The 27,700-nt window shown below is 38.6% G+C and overlaps 1 protein-coding gene and 1 long non-coding RNA gene across 5 annotated transcripts in view; one reads left to right on the forward strand and one right to left on the reverse strand.

Annotated features, from left to right (window-relative positions):
* LRRC7 (leucine rich repeat containing 7) overlaps positions 1 to 27,700 on the reverse strand; it is a 433,465-nt gene that overhangs the window by 315,436 nt on the left and 90,329 nt on the right. The window lies entirely within an intron of this gene.
* LOC129655286 (uncharacterized) lies at positions 20,504 to 22,785 on the forward strand. 2 transcript variants are annotated; one of them, XR_008715867.1, is made up of 3 exons: positions 20,504 to 20,561; positions 21,463 to 21,583; positions 22,664 to 22,785. It is a non-coding gene; the product is annotated as an uncharacterized LOC129655286 (long non-coding RNA). The 2 variants fall into 2 exon arrangements; XR_008715868.1 differs by lacking the exon at positions 20,504 to 20,561 and adding an exon at positions 21,101 to 21,201.

Below are 27,700 nucleotides of genomic sequence, written 5' to 3' on the forward strand. Positions count from 1 at the left end.
TATGAGCAACTATATGCTAATTTAATGGACAAACTCCTAGAAAAGTACAGCCTAAACCAGGAAGAAATAGAAAATATGTACAGACCAATCATAAGCACTGAAATCAAAACTGTGATCAAAAATATTCCAACAAATAAAAGCTCAGGGCCAGACAGCTTCATCCGTGATTTCTACCAAATGTTTAGAGAAGAGCTAACACTATCTTGCACAAACTCTTTCAAAAAATTGCAGAGGGAGGAAAACTTACAAATTCTATGGGGCCATCATCACACTGATACGAAAACTAGACAAAGGTATTACAAAAAAAGAAAATTACAAGCCAATATCACTGATGAACATAAATGCAAAAATTCTCAACAAAATTCTAGCAAACAGAATCCAACAACACATTAAAAGAATCATACACTATGATCAAGTAGGGTTTATCTCAGGGATGCAAAGATTCTTCAACATACACAAATTGATCAATGTGATACACCATATCAAAAACTGAAAGATGAAAAGGATATCATCTCAATAGATGCAGAGAAACATTATGAAAAAAATTTAACACCCATTTATGATAAAAACTCCCCAGGAAATGGGCATAAAAGGAATTTACCTCAACATAATAAACATATGTGATAAATCCATGGCAAACACTATTCACAATGGTGAAAAACTGAAAGCATTTCCTTTAAGATCAGAAACAAGACAAGGGTGCCCACTCTTATCACAATTATTCAATACAGTTTTGAAAGTCCTAACCATGCTACTAAGAGAAGAAAAAGAAATGAATCCAGAATGGAAAAGAAGTAAAACTCTCAATGTCTGCAGACAACATTACACTATACATCTGTTCAGTTCGTCACTCATGTCCAATTCTTTGCAACCTCATGAATCGCAGCACGCCAGACCTCCCTGTGCATCACCAACTCCCAGAGTTCACTCAAACGCATGTCCATTGAGTCGGTGATGCCATCCAGCCATCTCATCCTCTGTTGTCCCCTTCTCCTCCTGCCCCCAATCCCTCCCAGCATCAGGGTCTTTTCCAGTGAGTCAACTCTTTGCATGAGGTGGCCAAAGTACTGGAGTTTTAGCTTCAGCGTCAGTCCTTCCAATGAACACCCAGGACTGGTCTCCTTTAGGATGGAGTGGTTGGATCTCCTTGCAGTCCAAGGGACTCTCAAGAGTCTTCTCCAACACCACAGTTCAAAAGCATCAATTCTTTGGTGCTCAGCTTTCTTCACCATCCAACTTTCACATCCATACATGACCACTGGAAAAACCATAGCCTTGTCTAGATGGGCCTTTGTGGGCAAAGTAATATCTCGGCCTTTCAATATGCTATCTAGGTTGGTCATAGCTCTCCTTCCAAGGAGTAAGTGTCTTTTAATTTCATGGCTGCAGTCACCATCTGCAGTGATTTTGGAGCCAAAAAAATAAAGTCTGACACTGTTTCCCCATCTATTTTCCATGAAGTGATGGGACCAGATGCCATGATCTTAGTTTTCTCAATGTTGAGATTTAAGCCAACTTTTTCACTCTCCTCTTTCACTTTCATCAAGAGGCTTTTTAGTTCCTCTTCACTTTCTGCCATAAGGGTGGTGTCATCTGCATATCTGAGGTTATTGATATTTCTCCCGGCAGTCTTGATACCAGCTTGTGCTTCTTCCAGCCCAGCGTTTCTCATGATGTACTCTGCATACAAGTTAAATAATCAGGATGACAACATACAGCCTTGACGTACTCCTTTTCCTATTTGGAACAAGTCTGCTGGTCCATGTCCAGTTCTAACTGTTGCTTCATAGAAAACCCTAGAGATGCTACCAGAAAATCACTAGAGCTAATCAATGAATTTTGGAGAAAGCAATGGCACCACACTCCAGTACTCTTGCCTGGAAAATCCCATGGTTGGAGGACCCTGGTGGGCTGCAGTCCATGGGGTCGCTAAGAGTCAGACACAACTGAGCGACTTCACTTTCACTTTTCATTTTTATGCATTGGAGAAGGTAATGGCAACCCACTCCAGTGTTCTTGCCTGGAGAATCTCAGGAACGGGGGAGCCTGGTGGGCTGCTGTCTATGGGGTTGCAGAGTCAGACACGACTGAAGCAACTTAGCAGCAGCAATTAATAAATTTAGTAAAGTTGTAGGATATAAAATTAATACACACATATCTCTTGCATTCCTATGCACTAACAACGAAAAATCTGAAAGATAAATTAAGGAGGCAATTCCACTCACCATTGCAACCAAAAGTATTAAATACCTAAGAATAAACCTACATAACGCAAGTAAAGTAATGCTCAAAATTCTCCAAGCCAGGCTTCAGCAATATGTGAACTGTGAACTTCCAGATGTTCAAGCTTGTTTTAGAAAAGGCAGAGGAACCAGAGATCAAATTGCCAACATCCGCTGGATCATCGAAAAAGAAAGAGAGTTCCAGAAAAGCATCTATTTCTGCTTTATTGACTATGCCAAAGCCTTTGACTGTGTGGATCACAAAAAACTGTGGAAAATTCTTAAAGAGATGGGAATACCAGACCACCTGACCTGCCTCTTGAGAAATCTATATGCAGGTCAGGAAGCAACAGTTAGAACTGGACATGGAACAACAGACTGGTTCCAAATAGGGAAAGGAGTACATCAAGGCTGTACATTGTCACCCTGCTTATTTAACTTATATGCAGAGTACATCATGAGAAAATCTGGGCTGGATGGAGCACAACCTGGAATCAAGACTGCAGGGAGAAATATCAATCACCTCAGATATGCAGATGACACCACCCTTATGGCAGAAAGTGAAGAACTAAAAAGCCTCTTGATGAAAGTGAAAGAGGAGAGTGAAAAAGTTAGCTTAAAGCTCAACATTCAGAAAATGAAGATCATGGCATCTGGTCCCATCACTTCATGGGAAATAGATGGGGAAACAGTGGAAACAGTGTCAGATTTTTATTTTTTAGGCTCCAAAATCACTGTAGATGGTGATTGCAGCCATTAAATTCTTCCCTGGTGGCTCAGATGGTAGAGTCTGCCCGCAATGTGGGAGACCTGGGTTCAATTCCTGGGTCAGGAAGATCCCCTGGGGAAGGAAATGGCAATCCACTCCAGCACTCTTGCCTGGAAAATCCCGTGGATGCAGGAGCCTGATAGGCTACAGTCTATGGGGTCACAAAGAGTAGGACACGACTGAGCGACTTCACTTTCTTTCACTTTACTCCTTGGAAGGGAGGTTATGACCAACCTAGATGACATACAGAAAAGCAGAGACATTACTTTGCCAACAAAGGTCTGTCTAGTCAAGGCTATGGTTTTTCCAGTGGTCATGTATGGATGTGAGAGTTGGACTGTGAAAAAGTGGAGCACCAAAGAATTGATGATCTTGAACCGTGGTGTTGGAGAAGACTCTTGAGAGTTTCTTGGACTGCAAGGAGGTCCAACCAGACCATCCTAAAGGAGATCACTCCTGGGTGTTCATTGGAAGGACTGATGCTAAAGCGAAACTCCAATACTTTGGCCATCTCATGTGAAGAGTTGACTCATTGGAAAAGACCCTGATGCTGGGAGGGGTTGGGAGCAGGAGGAGAAGGGGACGACAGAGGATGAGATGGCTGGATGGCATCACAAACTAGATGGACATGAGTTTGAGTGAACTCTGGGAGTTGGTGATGCACAGGGAGGCCTGGCATGCTGCAATTCATGGGGTCACAAAGAGTCAGACACGACTGAGCGATTTAACTGAACTGAACTGAAAGAGACAAAAAACCTGTATGGAGAAAACTATAAGACATTTATGAAAGAAACCAAAGACACACAAACAGATGGAGAGGCATACCATGTTCTTGGATGGGAAGAATGAATATTGTGAAAATGACCATACTACCCAAAGCAATCTACATACTCAATGCAATCCCTATCAAATACCAATGGTACTTTTCATAGAACTAGAACATTTTTTTTACTGTTTGTATAGAAATACAAAAGACCCTGAATAACCAAAGCAATCTTAGAGGAAAAAAAAATATGGAGCTGTTGAAATCAACCATCTTGACTTCAGACTATACTACAAAGCTACAGTCATCAAGATAGTATGGTACTGGCACAAAACAGAAATACAAGCCAATGGAACAAGAGAGAGAGAGGACCCAGAGATTAAACCCACACACATATAGGCACTTCATCTTTGACAAAGGAGGAAAAATATACAATGGTGGAAAGATGGCCTATTTAATAAGTGCTGCTGGGAAAACTGGACAGCTATATATAAAAGAATGAAATTAGAACACATCCTAACACCACACAAAAAAATAAACTCAAATGGTTTAAATACTGAAATGTAAGGCTAGAAATTATAATTCTCTTAGAGGAAAACATAGGTAGTATACTCTTTTACATAAATCACAGCAAGATCCTCCATGACTCACCTCCTAACTTAATGGATAAAAAACCAAAAATAAACAAATGAGACCCAATTAACTTAAAAGCTTTTGTAAAGCAAAGGAGAGATAAACAAGATAAAAAGACAATTCTCAGTATAGGAGAAAATAATTGCAAATGAAACAACGGACAAAGGATTAATTTCCAAAATGTATAAGCAGCTCATACACCTCAATATCAGAAAAACAAACAACACAATAAAAAATGGGCAGAAGATCTAAATACACATTTCTCCAAAAAAGATATATAGATTGCTAATAAATACATGAAAAGATGCTCATTATTAGAAAAATGCAAATCAAAACTACATTGAGGTATCATCTCACACCAATCAGAATGGCCATCATCAAAATTTCTACAAAGAATAAATGGTAGAGAGGATGTGGAGAAAAGGGAACTGTCCTGCACTGTTGGTGAGAATGTAAATTGATATGGCCACCATGGTGAACAGTAGGGAGGTTCTTTAAAAAACTAGGAATAAATCTAGCACTTGTTGTTCAGTAGTGAATTTATGTCTGACTCTTTCCAACCTCATAAACGGCAGCATGTTAGTTTCCCCTGTCTTTCTCTATCTCCCTGTTTGCTCAAACTCATGTTCATTGAGTTACTGATGCCATCCAATCATCTCATCCTCTGTTGCCTGCTTCTCCTCTCACTCTCAAATCTTTCCTAGCATCAGGGTCTTTTCCAATGAGTTGGCTCTTTGTATCAAGTGGCTAAAGTATTGGAATATCAGCTTCAGCCCAGTCTTCCAATAAATATTCAGGGTTGATTTCCTTTAGGATTGACTGGTTTGATCGCCTTACTGTCCAAGGTACTCTCAAGAGTCTTCTCCAGCAGCACAGTTTGACAGCATCTAGTATCTAACCCAGTAATCCCACCACTGGGCATATACCCTGATAAAACCACAACTCAAAAAGACACTTGCACCCCAATGTTCATTGCAGCACTATTTACAATAGCCAGGACATAGAAGGGACCAGGTGTCCATCTACAGATGAATGGATAAAGAAGATGTGGTACATATATACAAAGGAATATTACTTAGTCATAAAAAGGAACCTGACTGAGTCAGTTGTAGAGAGGTGTTTGAACCTAGAGCCTGTTATACAGAGTGAAGTAAGTCAGAAAGAGAAAAACAAATATCATATATAAATCATATGTGTAGAATCTATAAAAATGGTACTGATGAACCCATTCACAGGTAAGTAATGGAGACACAAACGTAGAAAATAAACTTGTGGACACAGTGGGGAAAGGAGAGGGTGAAGGTGGGACTAACTGAGAAAGTAGCATTGATATATGAACATCATTATGTGTAAAACAGCTAGTGGGAAGCTGCTACATAACACAGGGAGCCCAGTCTGGTGCTCTGTGATCACCAAGAGGGATGGGGCATAGGGGAAAAGTAGGCTCAAGACAGAGGTGGTACATAAAACTGTGGAAAATTCTTAAAGAGTTGGGAATACCAGACCACCTGACCTGCCTCCTGAGAAATCTGTATGTGGGTCAAGGGGCAACAGTTAGAATCGGACAATGAACAACAAACTGGTTCTAAACTGGGAAAGGAGTACGTCAAGGCTGTACATTGTCACCCTGCTTATTTAACTTATATGCAGAGTACATCATGAGAAATGCTGGGCTGGATGAACCGCAAGCTGGAATCAAGATTGCTGGGAGAAATATCAATAACCTCAGATATGCAGATGACACCACCCTTATGGTAGAAAATGAAGAACTAAAGAGCCTCTTGATGAAAGTGAAAGAAGAGAGTGAAAAAGTTGACTTAAAACTCAACATTCAGAAAACTAAGATCATGGCATCTGGTCACAACACTTCAAGGCAAATAGATGGGGAAACAATGGAAACAGTGAGAGACTATTTTTTGGCGGGGGCTCCAAAATCACTGCAGATGGTGACTGCAGCCATGAAATTAAAAGATGCTTGCTCCTTGGAAGAAAAGTTATGACCAACCTAGACAGCATATTAAAAAGCAGAGACATTATCAACAAAGGTCCATCTAGTCAAAGCTATGGTTTTTCCAGTCATCATGTATGGATGTGAGAGTTGGACTATAAAGAAAGCTGAGCACTGAAGAATTGATGCTTTTGAACTGTGGTGTTGGAGAAGACGCTTTAGAGTCCCTCGGACTGCAAGGAGATCCAATCAGTCAATCTTAAAGAAAATCAGTCCTGAATATTCATTGGAAGGATTGATGCTGAAGCTGAAACTCCAATTCTTTGGCCACCTGATGTGAAGAACCACTTCACTGGAAAAGACCCTGATGCTGGGAAAGATAGAAGGCAGGAGGAGAAGGGGAAGATGGAGGATGAGACGGTTGGATGGCATCACTGACATTATGGACATGAGTTTCTGTAGGCTCCAGGAGTTGGTGATGGACAGGGAAGCCTGGCATGCTGCAGTCCATGGCGTTGCAGAGTCAGACACAACTGAGCAAATGAACTGAACTGATATATGTGTGTGTGTGTGCATACATATGCACGTGCTTAGTTGTGCAGTCGTGTCCAACTCTTTGAAACCCCATGGACTGTAACCCACCAGGCTCCTCTGTCCATGCGGATTCTCCAGGCCTGAATACTGATGTGGGTTGCCATGCCCTCCTCCGGGGGATCTTTCCAACCCAGGGATCGAACCCAGGTCTCCTACATTTCAGGCAGATTCTTCACTCACTGAGTCACAAGGGATTCACACTGTTCTACAGCAGAAACTGATAAAACATTGCAAGCAATTTTCCTCTAGTTAAAAAAATAAATTAAAAAAGTTGAATCCAACTTTGCTAACTACTTGTTGGGTAACTCTAAGCAAGTCATTTAAATATTTGATGTTTTAGTTTTCTACTCTGCAATAAGATTATTATATGAATGGTTTCATCAGAGAGCCACAGTAAGGATTGAAGGAGATAAAGTAGGTGAAGTAACTGGCACAAAATGTTGCATATATGTTATATGTAGTCATTTGAAACAGAAGCAGAGGGTGTATGTCAATCAACGGACCAACAATCATTGAAATGATCTGACTTGTATAAATTTGTAAAGTTTATCTACCTAAGAGTATAGCAAAGAGAAAGAAATTAGTGTGCTGAAAGAGTATCTCAATTTCTTATCAATGTAATAGTTCAGATAAATGTTTTCAGAGATGCGAAGTAAACAGTAAATTTATATATTCATAAACATGTATTTATAAATTATAGTGTAAATACATAAATAAACACATATAACTAGCCTATGCTGAGCAATATTTTTCTATTTTTGTGGCTTTTTCATAGCTATTTCAATTTGCTTATTAAAGTAAGAACACATTTGGAAAAATAGGTTGCCAGGAGAACTTTACTATATATACTAATATACTTCCCTTAGACTTTAGGAAAAGATTCTAGAGCATATCTTCAACTCATGAAAAAAGTGAAAAAGTGAAAGTGTTAATCACTCAGTCATGTCTGACTCTTTGCGACTCCATGGACTTTAGCCAACCAGGATCCTCTGTCCTTGGAATTCTCCAGGCAAGAATACTAGAGTGGGTACCCATTCCCTTCTTCAGGGGATCTTCCTGACCCAGGGATCAAGCCCGGATCTCCTTTATTGCATGCAAATTCTTTACTGTTTGAGCCACCAGGTAATAAAGTACTGTAGTTAAAAGCACAGATTGGAAGGATGACTGAATCTCAGTATTATCAAGTAGCCATGTAATCTTAGTCAGACATTATATTTGACCATAAGGTTCTCATTTCTGGTCTAGTTCAAGGAGGTGTTCTGAGTACTAGATAGTATGTTGTAAAGCACTTAGTATCATGTCAGGCACTTAATAAATACCAAATAAGTACTAGATAAAATCTGGGTATTAATAACAGGAAAGTTAACTTGCACTTTATGCCACTGTGTAAAATAATTTAATCATTTTAATAATCTTGTGAGGAAGATGTATTAGGCAATATTATTTTCATTTTGTAGATGAAGAAACACACATTCGCAAAGATTAGGTGACTTATCAAAATACCTAATGGGTGTTTATAGATAGAAACAGATATACGTGGGGTTTGATTAAATTTTTTAACACCATATCTATTGTTTCTCTTTATTATGTTACTACTCATCAGAATTGGGTGGTATTTTATCATAGAGCCCATATTTTTTAAGCATCTTGTTTCTTTCTTTCTTTTTAAACTTTTGGTTGGCCAGGTGGCTTGTGAGATCTGACCAGGGATCAAACCTGTGACTTTGGCAGTGATATCATGGAGTCCTAACCACTAAACCGCCAGGTAACTCCTTGTAGAATCCTCATTTTTATTAACCAGTTTTTGAGATTGGCCTCTCTGGTCCTCTGAAATACAGTATGTTTGATTTTGAAAATGTTATATACTAATATATATCAGATCAGATCAGATCAGTCACTCATTTATACATATATATAAAAATAAACACACACATATACTCCTTAATTATAAAAAAGTTCATACACACATTTAAGATTAACTTTGCTTTGATTTGAAGTTACCCAGAAATAGGACTTCACTTTTACAATGTATCTTATTCTAGCCATTTTTTTTTTTGCTATTATTATAAAAAACAGATTCAAACATTTGTAGATGTGTAACTCAAGTTTTAACCTCAATTTTTCAGTTGAGACATCACATAAAGTTTCTAACACAGGCCTATAAAGAACTTTTTTCTAAAGGCACTACAATTTTAATTCTTTTGGGAATTCCTGGATAGTCAGGCTCATTATATTGATATTTAGCTTAGATGTGAACCTAAATTGAACAACCAATAAGGACTGTGCTCTGAAATAATTACAGGGGAAGTACTGTGTTTTATAAGTAAAATGATATATTTAGTTTTAAAAATTGACAATTGCCTTATTCACAAATATCAGATGACATAAAAAAAATGTTTACCCTTCCAATTAGGACACTGTGGTAATATTTTCCCCAAATATTCACTTCAGTAACTATGCCATAAAACTATCTTGAATATGTACACAAAAGTACTGTCAAATGAGAAATAACACTTCTGCATTTTGATCTTAAAACACCTTGGAAACAAAGCTTTTAATGCAATGGAGTTATGCAAAATTTCATTCAGTTCAGTTGCTCAGTCATGTCCAACTCAAGATATTAATACCTTGAGGAAGAAAAGATGTAAAAGCCTATTTTATCTGATTGTTTTCTTTGTTCTTCCTCTTAAAAAAAGAGGTTGAAGAAGGTCCTGCTTGCTCAACTTTGCATGGTTCAAGAACTAATCTACTTGGTGGGGTTTTTATTCTCCTGCCTCCATCTGACCATTGACTGCTCAGCCATTCTTCCACCAGAGAAGGGAAAAGGGAGAATTCTGAAATCATCCAATGTGGCTCTTTCCTTCCTAGCATGGGAGAAGTTGAAAGTCACAGGTAAATTTAGGTTAAATATTTTTATTTGGACTACCCTTTCCATGTCTTGACAGAAGAATCCTAAATCTGTAGTTAATATCAGTTAAGTTCAGTAGCTCAGTCATGTCCAACTCTTGGCGACCCCATGGACTGCAGCACACCAGGCTTCCCTGTCCATCACCAATTCCTCGAGCTTGTTCAAACTCATATCCATCAAGTCGGTGATGCCATTCAACCATCTCATCCTCTGTCGTCCCCTTCTCCTCCTGCCCTTAGTCTTTCCCAGCATCAGGGTCTTTTCTAAGGAGTCAGTTCTTCACATCAGGTGGCCAAAGTATTGGAGATTCAGCATCAGTCCTTCCAATGAATATTCAGGACTGACTTCCTTTAGGACGGACTGGCTGAATCTCCTTGCAGTCCAAGGGACTCTCAAGAGTCTTCTCCAATACTACAGTTCAAAAGCATCAATTCTTCAGTGCTAAGCTTTCTTTATGGTACAACTCTCACATCCATACATGACTACTGGAACAACCATAACTTTGATGGACTTTCGTCAGCAAAGTAATGTCTCTGCTTTTTAATATGCTGTCTAGGTTGGTCACAGCATTTCTTCCAGGGAGTAAGCATCTTTTAATTTTGTTAAATTATACAATATTTAATTATGTAAATATAAAAACATTTAATTATATAAAATATAAAATATTAATTAATATAGCTTTATAATTTATTTTATTATAAAACATTATTGATGTCAAAATGAAAACCAAAACTAAATGTCATTAAAATTGTGTTAGACTTTAAGTTGGTTTTAAGCTGGTTGTTGCTATTTAGTCATTAAGTCTCATCTGACTCTTTTGCAGGCTCATGGACTGTAGCCTGCTAGGCTTCTCTGTCCTTTGGATTTTGAAGGCAAGAGTACGGGAGTGGGTTCCCATTTCCTTCTCCAGGGCATCTTCCCAACCCAGGGATTGAACTCATGTCTCCTGCCCTGGCAGGTTGATTCTTTACCACTGAGCCACCAGGAAAGCCCTTTAAGCTGTAATTAAAGTATAAAAGCAACATTTTTTTTCCAGTGCAATAGATAAGTATGGAATCTAAACGTGGTAAACAATTTTGTGGTTATTGAATAAAGAATCTACCAATAGCAATAGCAACATTTGTTCCTATGTCATGAATAGAAGATCTCTGAAACACAAAACTGGGTGTAAGACATTTCTATAACACATATTTATTTTTAATATCACTTTCTGAATAAAGTTATGTTACCTGTCCCCACCCACTTTTTCATCCAAATCCTGTCTAAATTTATCTATATAAATACATTTAAATTCTATCATCTGCATGAAAGTTTATTCAACTATTTTAGTCCATATGACTCCCTGTTCCATGATTTTAGATTGTATTCTTTCTGAAATAAAATAATGAAAAATAACAAGATGCTGTATATGATTATAAAGTGAGGAATCATTGCTTTATCATTATGTCTTATATGATTCTCTGATATTTTAATTATAAGATATCCAAAAAGAAAGTAATTTATACATTCAAAAAATATTTATTGAGTTCTTACTCTGTATTAGGAATTGCATCAAACATTGTTGATACAGTGTGAGAAAGATGGATACATTCCTTTCATTTGAGAAGCTTATATTTTGGCAAAGGAACACATACAATAAACCATAGATATAATTAGCATATTATGAAATATATAAAATTAAATTGCATTTAATTTTTGAGACATGGTACAGAAAATCTAATTAGAAGAGAATCAAGATGGATCACAAATGCCTGATGATTTCAAACTTAACTAGATTGATTAAGGTAAACCTTATTTATTCCATAACGTATTTCCAAACCTTATGGAAATTGAGGAATTACTTAAAGAAGATGAGAATGACAGAAATATAGATATCTGGTATCTGAGGGTGGAAAGTAAGAATTTAAAGCAGAAGGAATAGACACTGAAGATGCTATAGAGATGCATTATTCTTGGCATATTCTAGGAATATCAAGGAGGCCAGTATGGATAGAACACAGGGAGGAAGAGAAGAGCAGCAAAAAATTAGGCTAGAGAAGTAATAAGGGTATGTATGGTGGGGAGATGGGGCGGGGAGGTCAACTCCTATAGGCCCCTCAGGCCATCACAAGAATTTTACTTTTTACTCTGAATGACATAGATATAGAAACACATAAGTGTGATACAATCTGATACAGAGGATCACGGGCTTCCCAGGTGGCACTAGTGGTAAAGAACACCTCTGCCAATGCAGGAGACGTTAAGAGATGCAGCTTCAGCCCCTGGGTTGGGAAGATCACCTGGAGTGGAGATTGGCTTCCCACTGCAGTGTTCTCGCCTAGAGAATCCCATGGACAAAGGAAGCCTGGCAGGCTAGAGGCCATAGGGTTGCAAGGACTTGGACATGACTGAAGCAACTTAGCATGCATGCCTGCTAGCACTGACTCCTGAGTAGTGCAGTTTCTGTGAGGGAGGTCAATCACAGGCTATTGAAAATAAACCATAAAGAGAGTTGATGGTGGCTTGCATCAGGGTAGGAGCAATGAGCAAGAAGGAAGTGAGTGGAATCAGGATGCTCTTTGAACATAAGACCAATAGAATATACAGATGTCTTAATGTAAAGTATGAAAGGAAAAAGGAAATCAAGGATAACTCCATGCTTATTTTACCCTGAGTGACTTGAATAAAAGGGTTGTCTTGGATTTAGATGGGAAAAACAGTATGTGAAATAAGTTTTGGAGAGAAGATAAAACTTTCACTTTTGGACATGTGTAATCTGAAATATCTGTTAATTTCAGTTCAATTCAGTCACTCAGTCATGTCTGACTCTTTGTGACCCCATGGACCCCAGCACACCAGGCCTCCCTGTCCATCACCAACTCCTGGAGTTTACTCAGACTCATGTCCATTGAGTCGGTGATGCCATCCAGCCATCTCATCCTCTGTCGTCCCCTTCTCCTCCAGCCTTCAATCTTTCCCAGCATCAGGGTCTTTTCCAATGAGTCAGTTCTTCACATCAAGTGGCCACAGTATTGAAGTTTAGCTTGAACATCAGTCCTTACAATGAATATTCAGGACTTATTTCTTTTAGGATGGACTGGTTGGATCTCCTTGCTGTCCAAGGGACTCTCAAGAGCCTTCTCCAACACCACAGTTCAAAAGCATCTTTTCTTCAGTGCTCACCTTTCTTTATAGTCCAACTCTCACATCCATACATGACTACTGGAAAAGCCAGAGCCTTGACTAGATGGACCTTTGTTGGTAATGTCTCTGCTTTTTAATATGCTGTCTAGGTTGGTCATAATTTTTCTTCCAAGAAGTAAGCTTCTTTTAATAGTATGGCTCCAGTCACCATCTGCAGTGATTTTGGAGCCCAGAAAAATAAAGTCTGACACTGTTTCCATTGTTTCCCCATCTATTTCCCCTGAAGTGGTGGGACCGGATGCCATGATCTTCATTTTCTGAATGTTGAGCTTTAAGCCAACTTTTTCACTCTCCTCTTTCACTTTCATCAAGAGGCTCTTTAGTTCTTCGCTTTCTGCCATAAGGGTGGTGTCATCTGCATATCTGAGGTGATTGATATTTCTCCCTGCAATCTTGATTCCAGCTTGTGCTTCCTCCAGCCCAACATTTCTCATGATGTACTCTGCATAGAAGTTAAATAAGCAGGGTGACAATATATAGCCTTGACGTACTCCTTTTCCTATTTGGAATCAGTCTGTTGCTCCATGTCCAGTTCTAACTGTTGCTTCCTGACCTGCATACAGATTTCTCAGGAGGCAGATCAGGTGGTCTGGTATTCCCATTTCTTTCAGAATTTTCCACAATTTATTGTGATCCACACAGTCAAAGGCTTTGGCCTAGTCAGTAAAGCAGAAATAGATGTTTTTCTGAACTCTCTTGCTTTTTCTATGATCCAACGGATGTTGGCAATTTGATCTCTGGTTCCTCTGCCTTTCTAAATCCACCTTAAACATCTGGACATTCACAGTTCACATATTGTTGAAGCCTGGCTTGGAAAATTTTGAGCATTACTTTATTAGCACGTGAGATATGTGCAATTGTGTGGTAGCTTGAACATTCTTTGGCATTGTCTTTCTTTGGGATTGGAATGAAAACTGTTTTTTTCCAGTTCTGTGGCAACTTGATGAGTTTTCCATTTTTACTGGCATATTGAGTGCAGCACTTTCACAGCATCATCTTTTGGGATTTGAAATAGCTCAACTGGAATTCCATCACCTCTACTAGCTTTGTTCACAGTGATGCTTCCTAAAACCCATTTGACTTCACATTCAGGATGTCTGTCTCTAGGTAAGTGATCACACCATTGTAGTTATCTGGGTCTTGAAGATCTTTTTTGTATAGTTCTTCTGTTTATTCTTGCCACCTCTTCTTAATATCTTCTGCTTCTGTTAGGTCCATACCATTTCTGTCCTTTATTGAGCCCATCTTTGCATGAAATGTTCCTTTGGTATCTCTAATTTTCTTGAAGAGATCTCGAGACTTTCCCATTCTGTTGTTTTCCTCTATTTCTTTGCACTGATCACTGAGGAAAGTTTTCTTATCTCTCCTTGCTATTCTTTGGAACTCTGCATTCAAATGGGTATATCTTTCCTTTCCTCCTTTGCCTTTCACTTCTCTTCTTTTCACAGCTATTTGTAAGGCCTCCTCAGACAGCCATTTTGCTTTTTTTGCATTTCTCTTTCTTGGGGATGGTCTTGATACCTGTCTCCTGTACAATGTCATGAACCTCTGTCCATAGTTCTTCAGGCACTCTGTTTATCAGATCCAATCCCTTGGATCTATTTGTCACTTCCACTGTATAATCGTAAGGGATTTGATTTAGGTCATACCTGAATGGTCTAGTGGTTTTCCCTACTTTATTCAAAATCAGTCTGACTTTGGCAGTAAGGAGTTCAAGATGTGAGCCACAGTCAGCTCCTGGTCTTGTTTGCAGACTGTATAGAGCTTCTCCATCTTTGGCTGCAAAGAATATAATCAATCTGATTTCGGTGTTGACCTTCTGGTGATGTCCATGTGTAGAGTCTTCTCTTGTGTTGTTGGAAGACAGTGTTTCCTATGACCAGTGCATGCTCTTGGCAAAACTCTATTAGTCTTTGCCCTGCTTCATTCTGTACTCCAAGGCCAAATTTGCCTGTTACTCCAGGTGTTTCTTGACTTCCTACTTTTGCATTCCAGTCCCCTATAATGAAAAGGACATATTTTTTGGGTGTTAGTTCTAGAAGGTCTTGTAGGTCTTCACAGAACTGTTCAACTTCAGCTTCTTCAGCATTACTGGTCAGGGCATAGACTTGGATTATGGTAATATTGAATGGTTTGTCTTGGAAACGAAGAGAGATCATTCTGTCGTTTTTGAGATTGCATCCAAGTACTGCATTTTGGACTCTTGTCGACTATGATGGTTACTTCATTTCTTCTAAGAGATTCTTGCCCACAGTAGTAGATATAATGGTAATCTGAGTTAAATTCACCCATTCCAGTCCATTTTAGTTCACTGATTCCTAAAATGTTGACATTCACTCTTGCCATCTCTTGTTTGACCACATCCAACTTGCCTTGATTCATGCACCTAACAGTTCAGGTTCCTATGCAATATTCCTCTTTACAGCATCAAACCTTGCTTCCATTACCAGTCACATCCACAACTGGGTGTTGTTTTCGCTTTGGCTCCATCTCTTTATTCTTTCTGGAGTTATTTCTCCACTCTTCTCCAGTAGCATATTGGGCACCTACCAACCTGAGGAGTTCATCTTTCAGTGTCCTATCTTTTTGCCTTTTCATACTGTTCATGGGGTTCTCAAGGCAAGAATACTGAAATGGTTTGCCATTCCCTTCTCCAGTGGACCACATTTTGTCAGAACTCTTCACCATAACCCAGATGTCTTGGGTGGCCCTACACGGTATGGCTCATAGTTTCACCAAGTTAGACAAGGGTGTGGTCCATGTGATCAGATTGGTTAGTTTTCTGTGATTGTGTTTTTCAGTCCCTCTGCCGTCTTATGGAGAAGGATAAGAAGCTTATGGAAACTTCCTGATGGGAGAGACTGACTGAGGGGGAAACTGGGTCAAGTCCAACTCTTTGTGACCCCATGGACTGCAGCACGCCAGGCCTCCCTGTCCATCACCAACACCCGGAGTTTACTCAAACTCATGTCCACTGAGACACTGATGCCATCCATCCATCTCATCCTATGTCATCCCCTTCTCCTCCTACCTTCAATCTTTCCCAGAATCAGGGTCTGTTCAAATGAGTCTGTTCTTCACATCATGTGGCCAATATATTGGAGTTTCAGCTTCAGCATCAGTCCTTCCAGTGAATATTCAAGACTGACTTCCTTTAGGATGGACTGGCTGGATCTTCTTGCAGTCCAAGGGACTCTCAAGAGTCTTCAACACCACAGTTCAAAAGCATCAATTCTTTGGTGCTCAGCTTTCTTTATAGTCCAAATCTCACATCCATACATGACTACTGGAAAAACTATAGCCTTGACTAGATGGACCTTTGTTGGCAAAGTAATGTCTCTGCTTTTTAATATGCTGTCTAGTTTGGTCATAACTTTTCTTCCAAGGAGTAAGCCATGTTCAGCAAATCTTTAATCCAATTTTCTGTCAACAGGTTGAGCTGTGTTCCCTCCCTGCTATTTATCTGGGCCAAACTATGGTGGAGGTAAAAGAGAAAACATCAGACAGTTTTAGGATAGAGGTCTAGACTGTGCATTTCAAAATGTAGGATTCATTATCATTTAGACAGTATTTAAACCATGAGAAAAAATGTGAGCACCAATGGTGTAAATGTAGATAATGAACCAAAAAGGGCCATGGACTGAACCATGAAGTACTCCAAAATGAAGATGAGGAGAAGAATCAACATAAGAGACTGAACAAGAAAAATCAGTGAGATGAGAGGAAAAATAAGAGTATTGAATCCTAGAAGTCAAATGAAGAAAATATATAAGCAGGAAGAAGTGTTCAACTGTTTCAAATGATGTTACTTTGTCAAGCAAAGTGTGTGTGTTAGTTGCTCAGTTGTGTCCAACTCTTTGTGACCTCTGTGGATGGTAGCACGCCAGGCTACTCTGTCAATGGAATTCTTCAGGTAAGATTACTGAGTGGGTTGCTGTTCCTTCTCTTGGGGATCCTGTCCACCCAGGGAATGAACCCAGGTCTCCTACATTGCAGGCAGATTCAAGCAAGGTGTCAAGTTTAAAGCAATGCCCTAAAATTGCCTTTGACTTTAGTAGTGAGGATATCTGTATGACCTCAACTGAAATTACTTTGGAGTAGAGGATTTAAAGACTGGGGTGGGTTTAAGAGAGGATGAGAGGAAAGGAATTGTAGATAGAGGATATAAACAACTAGACATCTAGAACTTTTGCTACAAGGAGGTAAGAGACTATTAAGGGAAGAAGATCTATGAAGTATTCTTTAGTATAGAAAAAAATATATCATATGTTGAAGCTGATTAGAATGAACAAATAGAGAGGAAAATCTTGATCATGTGGTAGAGACTGAGAAGTGCTCCAGTGATATCCATGGGTAGGCAAGAGAGGATGATTATCCAGTGGGGACAAAGGTTTAAAGAGAGACAGTAGCTCATCTGTACTAACAGGGAGAAATGAGAGAATATGGGTGCAGATGCTGGTAGAAAAGACAGGATGTTGACAGTCTGGAAATTATCTTTTGAAAGCTTTAATTTTCTCAGCAGAGTGGGACAAATAACCATGAACATGGGAGAGAAGGTGTGAGAGGTTTGAAGACAGAAGAGAACATGTAAAACAGTCACCAGAAGAGAAGGAGAATCAATAGATAAAGGAAGTACAACATGGTTACTGGGAAGCATTAAGGCTACACTTCAGAATAGCAATCATGAATTTTAAGTCATATCAGTCAGTGTGACGGAGTGGTTTTTTTTTTTTTTTTTTTTTTTTTTTTCAGGTCCCTTCAGCCATAGGTAGACAGATTCAGTCATACTTGTAATTTTACTGAGTGTATGTAGATAAAGAGAGAAGCAAAGATGTAAAGGGGGTCATCTGATGACTGGCCATAAAATTCAGGCCATGCAAAAAGGGCAGAGCAAACATCGAGGTTGACAGAATTCATGAAAAAATGGTGGTACTTATAGACTGGTGGGTTTGATGGGGTCAAATGAAAGTTGGAGTGTGTTAAGAGGGAGGGTTCTGGTAAGATAGGAGGATGGAGTCAGTGGCAGTCCATTTGATATTCCCAACAATACCTAGATCAGACCTAGGAAAACAACAGAAACTCAGGAAGTGTCTGTTAAATTGGCTCTAATTATATTTTTGTATCAATATCCTGAAACAATGAAGCAAAGCACTTTACAAACATGGAAAGAAACACAGGCTCTTAAGTATAGATGCTTTAGAGTCAAATTACCTTTTCTAAATGAAAAAGGTAACTTTTCCATACAAAATTATAAAAAGGACCTCCTACAAATATCAAATTTGGAATGCTTCCGAGTTCTCTCAAATGCATTAAAGTTTATGTTTATTACTTAAATTTTTATATAAATCTGAATACATGATAATAGTTATGGATAATGTATTTTGAAATGTTTCTGAGTTCTCTGAATTTCAGAGGTATCATCAGCTCAAATGATTTACTCCATGATGCAAATGCCACAGGCTGAAAATGATTAAAACCTTAATGCTGTATAAAGAAGAGGGATATATATTTACAACACTTTAAAATTTTCATCTGATATTTTAAATGTGATAGCAATTTTTATATTTCTCTGTTTGAGTTTTGAGAAAGTGGGCAGGTTTTTGGATATCTACTAAATTGGATTAGATTTAGGAGTAGAAAGAATGGAATTTATTGAAACATTATATAAGCACTTTGTTTTATTTCATCTTCACAACAATTTTATAAAATGATTTATTATTGCTACTTAACTAATGAAGAAATTGAGGCTCTGAGGCTAGCTGGCATTTGAAACCAGGCCAAGTTTATTCCAAACACCGTCACTGCTGCTGCTAAGTCTCTTCAGTTGTGTCCGACTCTGTGCGGCCCCATAGACCGCAGCCCACCAGGCTCCCCGACCCTGGGATTCTCCAGGCAAGAACACTGGAGTGGGTTGCCATGTTCTTTTCCAATGCATGAAAGTGAAAGTGAAGTCGCCCAGTCATGTCCAACTCTTAGCAACCCCATGGACTGCAGCCTACCAGGCTCCCCTGTCAATGGGATTTTCCAGGCAAGAGTACTGGAGTGGGGTGCCATTGCCTTCTCCGAAACACTATCACATTTTATTTTTATTAAGCTAACTCCATCAAATCCAGGATTTAAACTATTTGGGGTTATAAATTTTAGTTACTCAAAACTGAAAATGCAACATTTATAACAGAGCACAATATATTGGATTTGTTCCATACATATTTTCCAAGTCAAATACAAACAGCCCCAACTTCCTGGAACTCTAAGTGTAATGCACACTCAGGATTTACCATGTGGTGTTCATACAGGGGCATTGCAAACTGCATTTGTTCTATGATTATCTTAAATCAAATTTCAATCAGCATTAATAGTATCAACTTTCTGGAACTCTGAGTACATTGCTCAGGTCATAAAATTTTCTGTTTTGTTGTTGTTTAACTTCTCAGTCATGTCTGATTCTTTTGTGACCCCATCGACTGTAGTCTGCCAGGCTCCTCTGTCCATGGGATTTTCCAGCAAGAATACTGGAGTGGGTTGTCATTTGCTTTAGTTCTGATTTTAATATACTACAAGTGCTATAAGCTTAGTTCAGAATTTGTCCTTTTAATATATAGTCCAACAAATAGATATTAGAAGGAACAAATAGGAAAAGGCTACTCAAAATAGGGAGAATGTCAGTCTGAAAATGTGATAACATGGTCTGATAGAAAAGGTAGTGATGGGGAAAAGTACATCATTAACACTAGAACTCTTTTTATTAAAAAGATTATTTGATATGGATCATTTTTAAAGTCTTTATTGAATTTGCTAGAATATTGCTTCTGTTTTATGTTTGGGTTTTTTTGGCCATGAGGCATGGAGGATCTTAGCTCCCCTAAAAGGGATCAAACCCTCACCCCCTATACTGGAAGGCGAAGTCTCCAGCACCAGAACTCTTAAAGTCTAATACTATTATTTTGTCTAGAAGCAAGCAGCTACAAATATTAAAAAAAAAAGAAATTCAGTGACACAAACCACAGTGAACTCAAGTCAATTTGGAAAGGTTAAAGTGCATTCATTACGGTCACATAAAAAAAAATAATAACATAATAGGAAATATTTTTGGAATATTTTCCATTCAGCATTATTCACATAAGATTTATAAATTTGACATATAAAGGGATAAATTGTACATATTTGTGGGAAAATAATTTTGTGTATAAACCCACATTCCCGAAGGATATCCAGTAAATGAGGCAATACTCTATTAAGAATGGAAGTACGGACTAGAATTAGATTTCAGAGACACAACATATTGTATGCGAGAAAGTAAAAGCATCCAGCAATTAGGTTCATAAATTTGGGAGAAACTGGGCAGGTTGGTTATATCTTAAAGAGAAAGAGAGAGAGAGAGAACAAACTGACGAGAATGAATTGCTTTACTTACTATCCTTCAAATGAAGGGAGCTAAAAACTCAGTGGAAAAGACTCTCACGCTGGGAGGGATTAGGGGCAGGAGGAGAAGGGGACGACAGAGGATGAGATGGCTGGATGGCATCACCGACTCGATGGACGTGAGTTTGAGTGAACTCTGGGAGTTGGTGATGGACAGGGAGGCCTGGGGTGCTGCAATTCATGGGGTCACAAAGAGTTGGACACGACTGAGCAACTGAACTGAACCAAACTGAAGAACTCAGTAGGAACCCAAGCAAGAGGACAGTCTCCTGCAAGACTCAGCCTATTTTAGTGGCACTATAAAGAGAAAAGCTAAATCAGGTAAAATAATCAACACTTTGAGACAGTTGTGCAACTGATTCTGCCTTCAGGACATGTCTGTCTAGAGAAAATTTTGAGAAATTTTTATGACCTTGACCCACAATGAGTTCTTTCACAGAGAAATGAATCTTAGTCAAAATGAATTAAAATGACACCTACCCTCCCTGCCCACCTTCTCTTTGCCTCAACAACAACATATGGAGTCACTATTTCATGAAATATGCTTCCCAGGTGGTGCTAGTGATAAAGAATCGGCCTGCCAATGCAGAAGATGCAAGAGAATGGGTTCAGTCACTAGGTTGGGAAGATCCCTTGGAGGAGGGAGTGGCATCCCACTCTGATATTCTTGCCTAGAGAGTTCAATGGACAGAGGAGCCTAGCGGGCTACAGCTCACAGAGTTGCAAAGTTGGACATGACTGAGTGACTGAACTCACATTGTGTGAAATGAACCTATTTAATAATCTTACTTCATATATGACAAATGATTTTTTTTCTTTCATTAACAATTAACCACTTTACTGAATATTTACTATGCCTGCTCTTTGATAGTGGCTATTGTGGATCTAGAAATAGTGTAAAGTACAGCAGCTTTTATTTTCAAGGAGTTTATACTGAAGCTGAGAGAGAGTGTGGCCTAATAGAGAGAATGCTTACGAAGTTCCATTACCAGTTCAATTTGGTTGTTTCACAATTTCCAGGAATTACAGAGACACGCAAAGAAGCCAGAAGCCAGGTTAATCAATCAGCCCATAAAAGACTTTGCTGACTCCAGGAAAATGTATTGGTCTAAGTGAACACCACCTTCAAAAGGATGACGAGGTGAAACCAGTTCCTTTTCCCCTAGTATTTAGATCTATTACCAGATTAGATAAAGCGTCTGTCTACAATGCGGGAGACCCAGGTTCAATCCCTGGGTTGGGAAGATCCCCTGGAGAAGGAAATGGCAATCCACTTCAGTACTATTGCCTGGAAAATCCCATGGACAGAGGAGCCTGGTAGGCTACAGTCCATGGGGTTGCAAAGAGTCAGACACGACTGAGCGACTTCACTTCACCAGATTAGAATTTCTACCCCCATGGAGTAAATGTTGGTACTTACATGGTAACACACAGAAAAATTATTTGTTGACTTTATTTCCTGATGAAGACATTAGAAAGAGTTAAAAATCCTGGCATCCAGCTAAGAAGGTGGCAGGAGAACAGACGTGGCTTTTGTTGCCATCATACTCTTTAATGGAAATAGAGGAGTCAGTCCTCTATTTAAACGCTATAATCTTGGGCAGAAGTAGATGCTAAAGAAAGGAAAGTAGTCCTACAGTGATGGAAGTGCTAATGATTTTTAGATAAATAGCACATCAAGTGTTGAGTGTGAGGTATTTAAGAGAACAAAATAATAAGCTTTACTCTAAACAAATGGCCTAATGATTTGCCAAATATCAAAGAGCATGCTGCTGCTGCTGCTGCTAAGTCGCTTCAGTCGTGTCCGACTCTGTGGGACCCCATTGACTGCAGCCCACCAGGCTCCACCGTCCCTGGGATTCTCCAGGCAAGAACACTGGAGTGGGTTGCCATTTCCTTCTCCAATGCATGAAGGTGAAAAGTGAAAGTGAAGTCGCTCAGTCGTGCCCGACTCTTAGCGACCCCATGGATTGGAGCCTACCAGGCTCCTCCAACCATGGGATTTTCCAGGCAAGAGTACTGGAGTGGGTTGCCATTGCCTTATTTACTGCTAATTTACAACTGCATGGTAATATTTTATCCCCAACTCACATAAGTCATTCCAAAATAGATTTCCTTGAGAATATATACGTATAACCAGAGTCTCTATTCTTCTGTTAATAGGCTCAAAATTTTAAAGATTTTCATCCTTTAACTGGTTCCTCATATTTTCTTTCCCTAGTGTGTTTGAGAGAAACTCTTCCTCTTCACTGAAAACTGAGGATATTGCTGTCTTCAGTGTTTTGCACGCATTTTTTGGGGAAGGGGTGGAATAATTGGCAAGTCAGTAAAACACATAATAATGCCTTCAACTCTGATTGCCTTTCATTATAACTAACAACAGTGATTTTTCCCACTATGATGCCGTTCAAATCCATTTTTGTATAGAAATAAGTTTGAGAGGATGAGAGAAAAAATCACTTAATTGCTGCAGTATTAGGAAGAGTTTTCACATTAAATCATTTTCATTAACGTCCTTAAATTAGAGTGCCACAGTCTCTGTGAAGCTATGACAAATCAACAATCAGACTTAAAACTGAATCACTGCCTAATTAAACCTTATCATTCATTATCCTGCTTTATTATATAAAACAATTTACTCCATTATGACCATGTATCAGCTCTGCCAACAGGCATAGACTATCCATTCAAACACCGCTCTATCATACAATGCATTTATCTCCGATGGACTAGGATTTTAATTTTACTGTTGGATTAAGATCTGAGGAAGAAAAGATAAAAGATCCATTGGCATGGAAAGTCAACACATTTACCCATGGATTGCTGTATATAATTTTGGGGAATTTCCTTCGAGAGGAAGAGTGATTTACACACAGAATGAATATTTATTTACATTTCTCTCTCTTTCTCCTCAAGGAATATAGAGGTTAAAGTATTTACTTTTTTTAAAAAAAGAATAGAATTTTTATTGAACACAACAGGTTAAAATCTCATTTCCAATTAATTTTATTCTAGTTCATTAGGTGTGTTCAATGTTTCATGTAGGTAAATGTTTTAAACATTGGGTGCTCTCGATGTCCAGGCATATAGAAATCACTAAGATATTGTATTTGTCCTAGAAAAGCCTACAATACTGTGAAGAACAAAGTGTGTTATTAGATGATCCCTATAGTCAATGATCTGAGAATATACATTTTTCTCACAAACAACGAACATATTTTAAACATTGACCATATCCTAGGCCACTATGTGAAAGTTAATGAATAAAGAAAAATTATGCAGAGTATGTAATCTGCAACATGCTTCAGTAAAAATAATATGGCTAAAAAAGTTGCAAGTATATTGGAATACTAAAAACCAATACATAAACTAAAAAAGTAAAGAGGGGCATAATGAAAAAGCTGCAGTATAAAGTAAAGTAGAAACTAATGATTAGAGAAAAAGACAACCACCCAGCCAAACAATATTGAGACTAGTAAGTCAAAAGTATTACTAGAAAGATTACTAAAGTAGAAAAATCTCTGGCAGTATGGAAGATAAAAATGTACAAGATAGATGGAATAATTAAACAACATTAAGAATACAAAGAAACAGCCACAGATATGGTAGAGATTTCTAAAACACCTTAAAGAAGCTTGTGGACAATCTTTTACAATAAAATTTAACATCTGGGTGATGGAATAGATTATTTTTCAGAAAATTATATCTTATAAAAAAGTAGCTCACGAAGATATAAAGGTGTAAGAATAGAAAGAAAAATACAATTGCTGTATGCAGATAATATGATTTTACATGCAAATAATTCAAAAGGGTCTACTGGTTATATATATTCAGCACCATGACTGAATGTAAGATTGAGATATCAAAATGAGCAATGTGTTTATACATAGCATCAATTGAAACATTTAAAATTTTAAAAAGGAATACAGGAGTTCCCTGGTCCAGTGGTTAGCACTCTGTGCTTCCACTGCATGCGACATGGATTTGATCTCTGGTTGGGGAATTAAGATCCTGCATGCTGCATAGTGAAGCCAGAAAAAAATAAAATAAAATAAAATAAAAGGAATACAGTTCATAAAACTAACAACCTCAGCTACTTAGAGATAACTCTAATGAAAAGTGCAGATCTTTCTTGAAAGAAATAACAAAACTTAATTGAAAGAGAAAATAAGATCTAAATAAAGGTGAATATCATGTTCATGGACTACAGTACTTACTATTATAAAGATATCAGTTATCTCAAATTAATCTTTTTTTTTTTTGCTTTACAATATTGTATTGGTTTTGCCATACATCAACATGTATCCACCACAGGTGTACACATGTTCCCCATCCTGAACACCCCTCTCACCTCCCTCCCCATACCATCCCTCTGGGTCATCCCAGTGCACCAGCCCCAAGCTTCCTGTATCTTGCATCGAACCTGGACTGGCGATTCATTTCTTATATGATATTATACATGTTTTAATGCCATTCTCCCAAATCACCACCCCCTCCCTGTCCCACAGAGTCCAAAAGACTGTTCTATACATCTGTGTCTCTTTTGCTGTCACGCATACAGGGTTGTCGTTCCCATCTTTATAAATTCCATATATATGCATTAGTATACTGTATTGGTGTTTTTCTTTCTGGCTTACTTCACTCTGTATAATAGGCTCCAGTTTCATCCACCTCATTAGAACTGATTCAAATGTATTCTTTTTAATGGCTGAGTAATACTCCATTGTGTATATGTACCACAGTTTTCTTACCCATTCATCTGCCGATGGACATCTAGGTTGCTTCCATGCCCTGGCTATTATAAACAGTGCTGCGATGAACATTGGGGTACATGTGTCTCTTTCAATTCTGGTTTCCTCAGTGTGTATGCCAAACAGTGGGATTGCTGGGTCATATGGCAGTTCTATTTCCAGTTTTTTAAGGAATCTCCACACTGTTCTCCATAGTGGCTGTACTTTTGCATTCCCACCTGACTTCAGGCTCTACTACAAAGCCACAGTCATCAAGACAGTGTGGTACTGGCACAAAGACAGAAATATAGCTCCATGGAACAAAATAGAAAGCCCAGAGATAAACCCACCCACCTATGGACACCTTATCTTTGACAAAGGAGACAAGAATATACAATGGAGAATAGACAATCTCTTTAACAAGTGGTGCTGGAAAAACTGGTAAACCACTTGTAAAAGAATGAAACTAGGACACTTTCTAACACCATACACAAAAATAAACTCAAAATGGATTAAAGATCTAAACATAAGACCAGAAACTATAAAACTCTTAGAGGAGAACATAGGCAGTTATCTCAAATTAATCTTTAAGTTCAAACCAATTAAAAAATTCCAATAGATTTTTTGTGAACCTCAACAAGTTAACCTGAAATTTATATAAAGACTTGAGTACCAAAAACAGTGAGACACACTTTAAAACCCTCTTGCACTGTTGGTGGGAATGCAAACTAGTACAGCTATTATGGAGAACAGTGTGGAGATTCCTTAAAAAACTGGAAATAGAACTGCCATATGACCCAGCAATCCCACTGCTGGGCATACACATTGAGGAAACCAGAATTGAAAGAGACACATGTACCTCAATATTCATCACAGCACTGTTTACAATAGCCAGGACATGGAAGCAACCTAGATGTTCATTGGCAGATGAATGGATAAGAAAGCTGTGGTACATATACACAATGGAATATTATTCAGCCATTTAAAAAAGTGCATTTGAATCAGTTCTAATGAGGTGGATGAAACTGCAGCCTATTATACAGAGTGAAGTAAGTCAGAAAGAAAAACACCAATACAGTATGCTGCTGCTGCTAAGTTGCTTCAGTCGTGTCCGACTCTGTGCGACCCCATAGACGGCAGCCCACCAGGCTCCGCGGTCCCCGTGATTCTCCAGGCAAGAACACTGGAGTGGGTTGCCATTACCTTCTCCAATGCATGACAGTGAAAAGTGAAAGTGAAGTCGCTCAGTCCTGTCCGACTCTAGCGACCCCATGGACTGCAGCCTACCAGGCTCCTCCATCCATGGGATTTTCTAGGCAAGAGTACTGGAGTGGGGTGCCATTGCCTTCTCCAAATATAGTATACTAACCCATATATGGAGAAGGCAGTGGCACCCCACTCCAGTACTCTTGCCTGGAGAATCCCATGGACGGAGGAGCCTGGTAGGCTGCAGTCCATGGGGTCGCTAGAGTCGGACAGGACTGAGCGACTTCACTTTCACTTTTCACTGTCATGCATTGGAGAAGGAAATGGCAACCCACTCCATTGTTCTTGCCTGGAGAATCACGGGGACGGGGGAGCCTGGTGGGCTGCCCTCTATAGGGTCGCAGAGTCGGACACGACTGAAGTGACTTAGCAGCAACCCATATATATGGAATTTAGAAAGATGGTAACGATGACCCTATATGCGAGACAGCAAAAGAGACACAGATGTAAAGAACAGTCTTTTGGACTCTGTGGGAGAAGGTGAGGGTGGGATGATTTCAGAGGGTAGCGTTGAAACATGTATATTATCATATGTCAAGTGGATTGCTGGTCCAGGTTTGATGCATGAGACAGGGTGCTCAGGGCTGGTGCACTGGGATGACCCTGGGGGATGGGATGAGGAGGGGGGTGGGAGGGGGGTTCTAGATGGGGAACACATGTGGACCCGTGGCTGATTCATGTCAGTGTTTGGCAAAAACCACTACAATATTGTAAAGTTATTAGCCTCCAATTAAAATAAATAAATTAATTTAAAAAATAAAGAGTATTTAATAATACATTTATTATTTAATAATAATACTTTAAAAAGAATATTATTAAATATTAAAACTTAACATTAAGTTAGAATGATTAGAACGATGTGATATTGGTATAAGAATAGGCAAGTAAGCTGATGGAGCAAAAAGTAAAGTTTGGAAAAAAAATGTCTTTTATATGTAAAAGGGATATAACTATAACTATAAATTAGCAAGAAAATGAGATTAATAATTGGTAGAATAATCATTTATTTATATGGAAATATAGATTTTGATAATATATAGTACAAAAGGTAAGTTGCAAATGAGTTGAGGGCATAAATGTGAAAAGAAAAACTAACAATTTTGGAAGAAAATATAGACGAATAGTTTATGATATTAGCATACAAAAGAGTTTCCTAGATTAACTGTAAAAATGCAGCCCCAAAAGAGAACAATGGTAAATTTTAGTACATTACCATTGACAACTCTCTATGACAAATGGCACCCCAAGCAAAGTGAAAAGAC

This window comes from Bubalus kerabau, chromosome 6 (assembly GCF_029407905.1).
Source record: "Bubalus kerabau isolate K-KA32 ecotype Philippines breed swamp buffalo chromosome 6, PCC_UOA_SB_1v2, whole genome shotgun sequence".
In the NCBI taxonomy this organism is placed as follows: Eukaryota; Metazoa; Chordata; class Mammalia; order Artiodactyla; family Bovidae; genus Bubalus; species Bubalus kerabau.